At 44.0% G+C, this 7,500-nt stretch overlaps 1 protein-coding gene and 1 long non-coding RNA gene across 8 annotated transcripts in view; one reads left to right on the top strand and one right to left on the bottom strand.

Moving 5' to 3' along the window:
• Nucleotides 1-7,500, top strand: part of ABI1 (abl interactor 1) — a 100,802-nt gene that overhangs the window by 52,478 nt on the left and 40,824 nt on the right. The window lies entirely within an intron of this gene.
• The window catches only part of LOC130273103 (uncharacterized), a 42,140-nt gene that overhangs the window by 12,827 nt on the left and 21,813 nt on the right, over nt 1-7,500 (bottom strand). The gene's annotated exons all lie outside the window — the stretch shown is intronic.

The raw sequence follows: 7,500 nt of genomic DNA, 5'->3' as shown, positions 1-7,500 counted from the left end.
AGATACATGCTGCTCTACAGCTTATGTAGTTGTGTAAGAAGCGTTCTCCCTAATAAGACAGTTCTCTCTAAATCTTACCCCCTTCTATCAGTGATAACAATAAAGATGAGAGCATGCCAGATATTGTAGTGTTCTGGACCCCAAGCTGTCCATTCTCCATAACATTTATCTTGTCTGTTAATGTGTAGGGTGTTCTGGGGCCAAGACTGACAGAAAATATAAGTCTTTTAACTCATGAAGGTATAATGTGATGTTGTGGTTGGCGCTTCTCTTCAGTGGACCCCCAGCACTTGCCCCTGACCCTGCAGGACACCAGCTCTTATGAGTCCGATTTGCGTTGTGTTAAATTGACTGAATTAATCAGCACAGCGGGAACAGTAAGAAAACCGTGCGTTCTAAAAATACCACTTGTGTGGGGAATCCTGGCTGGTGGCGTGCCATGGAGGAGATCAATTACATGCCTTCAGATGTGATTACCATGTCAGAGAGCTGCCAGGCGGAACTAACAGAGGCGTGGGAATGGTACCAGGGATTTAATGCTCTAGATAGCAGTATCTGTTTTTTTTTAAAGAGGAAGTAAAGAGGGCAGAGATATAATAGTCATGGCTGTAAATGTTGGCACCCCTAAATTTTTCAAGGAAATGAAGTATTTCTCACAGAAAAGGATTGCAGTAACACATGTTTTGCTATACACATGTTTATTCCCTTTGTGTGTATTGGAAATAAACCAAAAAAGGGAGGAAAAAAGCAAATTGGACATAATGTCACACCAAACTCCAAAAAGGATCTGGACAAAATAATTGGCACCCATAACTTAATATTTGGTTGCACACCCTTTGGAAAAAATTACTGAAATCAGTCGCTTCCTATAACCATCAATGAGCTTCTTGCACCTCTCAGCCGGAATGTTGGACCACTCTTCCTTTGCAAACTGCTCCAGGTCTCTCTTATTGGAAGGCGCCTTTTCCCAAAAGCAATTTTAAGATCTCTCCACAGGTGTTCATGGGATTTAGATCTGGACTCATTGTTGGTCACTTCAGAACTCTCCAGCGCTTTGTTGATTTCCATTTCTGGGGGCTTTTTTACGTATGTTTGGGGTCATTGTCCTGCTGGAAGACCCAAGATCACGGACGCAAACCCAGCTTTCTGACACTGGGCTGTACAGTGCGACTCAAAATCCGTTGGTAATCCTTAGATTTCATGATGCCTTGGACACATTCAAGGCACCCGGTGCCAGAGGCAGCAAAACAACCCCAAAACATCATTGAACCTCCACCATATTTCACTGTAGGTGCTGTGTTCTTTTCTTTGTAGGCCTCATTCCGTTTTCGGTAAACAGTAGAATGATGTGTTTTACCATAAAGCTCTATCTTGGTCTCATCTGTCCACAAGACGTTTTCCCAGAAGGATTTTGGCTTACTCAAGTTCATTTTGGCAAAATGTAGTCTTGCTTTTTTATGTCTGTGTCAGCAGTGGGGTCCTCCTGGGTCTCCTGCCATAGCGTTTCATTTCATTTAAATGTCGACTAATAGTTTGCGCTGACACTGATGCTCCCTGAGCCTGCAGAACAGCTTGAATATTTTTGGAACTTGTTTGGGGCTGCTTATCCACCATCCGGACTATCCTGCGTTGACACCTTTCATCAATTTTTCTCTTCCGTCCACGCCCAGGGAGATAAGCTACAGTGCCATGGGTTGCAAACTTATTGATAATGTTGCGCGCTGTGGACAAAGGCAAATCCAGATCTCTGGAGATGGACTTGTAACCTTGAGATTGTTGATATTTTTCCACAGTTTTGGTTCTCAAGTCCTCAGACAGTTCTCTTCTCCTCTTTCTGTTCATGCTTAGTGTGGTGCACACAGACACACAATGCAAAGACTAAGGGAACTTCTCTCCTTTTTATCTGCTTTCAGGTGTGATTTTTTTATATGGCCCACAACTGTTACTTGCCCCAGGTGAATTTAAAGGAGCATTACATGCTTGAAACAATCTTATTTTTCCACAATTTTGAGAAGGTGCTAATAATTTTGTCCAGCCCATATTTGGAGTTTGGTGTGACATTATGTCAGATTAGCTTTATAATTTTTTCTTCCCTTTTTTGGTTTAGTTCCAATACACACAAAGGAAATAAACATGTGTATAGCAAAACATATAACTGCAATCCTTTTCTGTGAGAAATTCATTTTCTAGAAACATTTCAGGGGTGACAACATTTAAAGCCATGACTGTCAAAAAACTAAAGGGAACACTAATATAACACATCCTAGATCTGAATGAATGAACTAATCGTATGAAATACTTTCGTCTTTACATAGTTGAATGCGATGACAACAAAATCACACAAAAATTATCAATGGAAATCAAATTTATCAACCCATGGAGGTCTGGATATGGAGTCACACTCAAAATCAAAGTGGAAAACCACACTACAGGCTGATCCAACTTTATGTAATGTCCTTAAAACAAGTCACAATGAGGCTCAGTAGTGTGTGTGGCCTCCACGTGCCCGTATGACCTCCCTACAACGCCTGGGCATGCTCCTGATGAGGTGGTGGATGGTCTCCTGAGGGATGTCCTCCCAGACCTGGACTTAAGCATCCGCCAACTCCTGGACAGTCTGTGGTGCAACGTGGCGTTGGTGGATGGAGCGAGACATGATGTCCCAGCTCAATCGGATTCAGGTCTGGGGAACGGGCGGCTAGGCCATAGCATCAATGCCGCCTTCTTGCAGGAACTGCTGACTCAATCCAGCCACATGAGGTCTAGTATTGTCTTGAATTAGGAGGAACCCAGGGCCAACCACACATGCATATGGTTTCCGAGGAGGTCTAAGGATCTCATCTCGGTACCTAATGGCAGTCAGGCTACCTCTGGCAAGCACATGGAGGGCTGTGCGACCCCCCCCAAAGAAATGCCACCCCACACCATTACTGACCCATCGCCAAACCGGTCATGCTGGAGGATGTTACAGGCAGCAGAACGTTCTCCACGGCATCTCCAGACTCTCACATGCTCAGTGTGAACCTGCTTTCATCTGTGAAGGGCACAGGGCACCATTGGCGAAATTTGCCAATTTTTGTGTTCTCTGTCAAATGCCAAACGTCCTGCATGTTGTTGGGCTGTAAGCACAACCCCCACCTGTGGACGTCGGGCTCATACCACCCTCATGGAGTCTGTTTCTGACTGTTTGAGTGGACACATGCACATTTGTGGCCTGCTGGAGGTCATTTTGCAGGGCTCTGGCAGTGCTCCTCCTTGTACAAAGGCGGAGGTAGTGGTCCTCCTACGGCCTCCTCCACGTCTCCTGATGTACTGCCCTGTCTCACTGACAGACACAGCAAACCTTCTTGCCACAGCTCGCATTGATGTGCCATCCTGGATGAGCTGCACTACCTGAGCCACTTGTGTGGGGTGTAGACTCAGTCTCATGCTACCACTAGAGGGAAAGCACGGCCAGCATTAAAAAGGGACCAAAACATCAGCCAGGAAGAATAGGAACTGAGAAGTGGTCTGTGGTAACCACCTGCAGAACAACTCTATTATTGGGGCGGTCTTTTAATTGCCTATAATTTCCACCTGTTGTCTGTTCCATTTGCACAACAGCATGTGAAATTGATTGTCAATTAGTGTTGCTTCCTGAGTGGACAGTGTGATTTCACAGAAGTGTCATTGACCTGGTGTTAAATTGTGGTGTTTGTGTTCCCTTTTATTTTTTTGAGTAGTGTGTGTGTGTATGTTTATATATAAAGCCATAAGGTTATGGAAATGAAGTAGTAGTTTCTACAAATGATCACATTTTTAAGCAGCAAGCTCCAATCTGTGGCATATACGGTAGGGGAGGCTTCAGGTATAAAAGCCATTTTATCAGCCACATGAAACCCCATAAATCCGGGCAGTATAGTGGTGTGATGCTTCCAGCTCGCCCACGGGCCAGATATCACCACTTGTCACAAACCGAGGGCCAGAATCCTTAAAATGTGAGACCTTCGTTTATCACTTCAGCAGATAACTGCGCATGAAGGCTGAGATGTCAGCACTGGCCAACGTTGTGTGTTCAAGTGGTTAGGAGACACCAGTGGTCTACACCAGTGGTCTACAACTTGCGGACCTCCAGATGTTTCAAAACTAAAACTCCCAGCATGCCCGGACAGCCACGGCTGTCCGGGCATTCTGGGAGTTGTAGTTTTGCAACATCTGGAGGTCCGCAAGTTGTAGACCACTGCTCTACACCAATGTTTCCCAACCAGGGTGCCTCCAGTTGTTGCAAAACTACACCTCCCAGCATGCTTGGACAGCCAAAGGCTGTCCGGGCATGCTGGGAGTAGTAGTTTTGCAACAGCTGGAGCCTCCCTGGTTGGAAAACACTGCTCTACTCAGACGGATCATCAGATTAGATGGCTATTATGGTGCAGAGCCAGTGAAGTTTAGAATGGATGTCGATCCACTTTTCGTCTCTGCAACGTTGCCTGTAGATTGGTTTTGAGACCACAAGGGCAAATCCACTGAGAGGTCTTCACGAGGGAACGTCACCCCAGTTCTAGTTCATAATGGTGCGGAATGGCACAATGTATAGTAGCCTGACCCCTCTAGCCTCCATACACTAAAAGATTGGCATAACTATTACTTTATGGTGTCCCAGGAACCTTTTTTCAACACACCAACACCAGGCCGAGTGTTTCTCATGTTATGGTCAGAGGCCTACGTGGCCTAAATATACTACTATGGAGTATTGTGCACAGGACTGGAGAGAGTTCAGAGAAGATACTAAACTCATCCATGGATTCCAAGATAAAACTTACCAGGAAAGGTTACAGGACCTGAACATGTGAAACAGAAAGACGAGACAGAAACTCTTATATACATAAAGGGAGTCAGCATGATAGAGGAGAAGAGGAGCTTTATATAGAAGAAAAACTACCACAAGGGGACATGGTGTTATATAGAGGGGGAGAGGTTTCTGCAGTAATATGGGGAAGTATTACTTTACTGAGAGAGTAGTGGATGCATGGAATAGTCTTCCTGCAGAAGTGAGCGCTGCAAATACAGTGAAGGAGTTTAAGGATGTATGAGATAAGCATAAGGCTATCCTTCATATAAGATAAGGAAATGCATAAGGCTATGCTTCATATAAGATAGGGATAGGTATAAGGCTATCCTTCATATAAGATAGAGATAAGCATAAGGCTATCCTTCATATAAGATAAGGAAATGCATAAGGCTATGCTTCATATAGGATAAGGAAATGCATAAGGCTATCCTTATAAGATGGGGATAAGCATAAGGCTATCCTTCATATAAGATAGGGATAGGTATAAGACTATCCCTCATATAAGATAGGGATAGGTATAAGGCTATCCTTCATATAAGATGGGGATAAGCATAAGGCTATCCTTCGTATAAGATAGGGATAGGTATAAGACTATCCCTCATATAAGATAGGGATAGGTATAAGGCTATCCTTCATATAAGATGGGGATAAGCATAAGGCTATCCTTCATATAAGATAGGGATAGGTATAAGCTATCCTTCATATAAGATGGGGATGAGCATAAGGCTATCCTTCATATAAGATAGAGATGGGTATAAGACTATCCCTCATATAAGATGGTGATAGGTATAAGGCTATCCTTTATATAAGATAGGGATAAGCATAAGGCTATCCTTCATATAAGATAGGGATAGGTATGAGGCTATCCTTCATATAAGATAGAGATGGGTATAAGACTATCCCTCATATAAGATGGTGATAGGTATAAGGCTATCCTTCATATAAGATAGGGATAGGTATATATCTTTTATGTATATTCTCCTTACCCTGATCTCTTGTGTTTGGAAGTGATGACGTTTTCTTCATAGTGACATCACCACGTTGGGCATTGACCCCATCATCCTGTGGACTGGTAGCTTGTCCTGATCAGGGACCATAAGGCTATATGTTGCCTTCTTGGTGACGGTTGCGGAAGCTGACATGTGATGTATGGTGTCTGCTGCTAATTCATAGCCCAGGCAGATTTTCTCATATAGAACGTCCAAAAGGATCGGCACAGTTTTTTATACATTTGCTAAATATTCATTGGTATGACAGTAATATGTGTGGTAACTCCCTCATAGACTGGTACAGAGCGGCAAAATCTGAATCAGAGGAGTGAGCTGACTGACTGACTCCATTGACTTATAATTATATGTGTTGTCCATCATTTCCATGGGAAGAATAACTCTGCTTCACTAGTCTTCTCCAAAACTTGAGAGATGTGCACATAGCAGATCCATTACAGAGGAGTTTCCCAACCAGGGTTCCTCCAGCTGCTGCAAAGCTACATCTCCCAGCATGATATGCTAAAGGTGATAAAAATTCTAGATATTCTAAATACTTTCCTGAAAACATAATTTAAAAAAGAAATTGTGTGTGTGTAAATATATGTAAATATGTAAATCAGGGTTTCCCAACTAGGGTGCCTCCAGCTGTCGCAAAACTACAACTCCCAGCAATTAACCGCATAAATAAACCCTGGCATCTGCTTTCGTTACCTGAGCACAAGAGGCGGCGTGCTGTAGGGCATTACGCTAGATCAGTTTTTCCCAACCAAGGTGCCTCTCCAGCTGTTGCAAAACTACAACTCCCAGCATGCTCGAACAGCCAAAGGCTGTCCGGGCATGCTGGGAGTTGTAGTTTTGCAACAGCTGGAGGCACCCTGGTTGGGAAACACTAACGAAATGTATGTGTAGATAGATAGATACTCGAGTATAAGCCGAGTTTTTCAGCATGATTTTTCGTGCTGAAAACGCCCCCTTCGGCTTATACTCGAGTGAACAAAAACAAACAAAAAAAAGCTTCTGGCATAGCTGTGAGGGGATGGGCCGGGCCATCTATGCTGCAGGGACCGTCCGGTGGGGAGGGTTAGTCGTTCCGGGCCGTCCATCTTCACCGGGAGGCCCTCTTCTCCACTCCGGCCCCGAACTATTGAACACCACCGTGCAGGGACATTCATGCGCAGGGATGCCACGGACGTCTGCTGCGCACGGACATCCCTGTGCGTCGTTGTCAATGCAACGTCACTGGTCCGTGGCCGGCCCGGAGCGGAGAAGAGGGCCTCCTGGTGAAGATGGACGGCCCGGACCAGCTCACACTTCCTTCCCACCGAGAAAGCAACAACTGGGGAGGTGAGTAGCAAACAAAAGGGGGGGCTCTGGATCATGATGAAGCGATTGACTGGGGGGGATGATGTATTTCCCACCCTAGGCTTATAGTTGAGTCAATAACTTCTCCTAGGTTTTTGGAGTAAAATTAGGGGCCTCGGCTTATATTCAGAACGGTTTATACTCGAATATATACGGTATATAGTGTGTGTGTGTGTGTGTGTGTGTGTGTGTGTGTATGTATGTATATATGTATATATGTGTGTATGTATATATATATATATATATATATATATATATATATATATATATTGCAGTTTAGATATAAAATAAAATGTAACAATGTATAAATGAATACATATT

The sequence above is a fragment of the Hyla sarda genome, chromosome 5 (genome assembly GCF_029499605.1).
Source record: "Hyla sarda isolate aHylSar1 chromosome 5, aHylSar1.hap1, whole genome shotgun sequence".
Lineage (NCBI taxonomy): Eukaryota > Metazoa > Chordata > Amphibia > Anura > Hylidae > Hyla > Hyla sarda.
The sequence above is the reverse complement of the archived record's forward strand: the minus strand, read 5'-3'. Positions and strand labels throughout refer to the sequence as shown.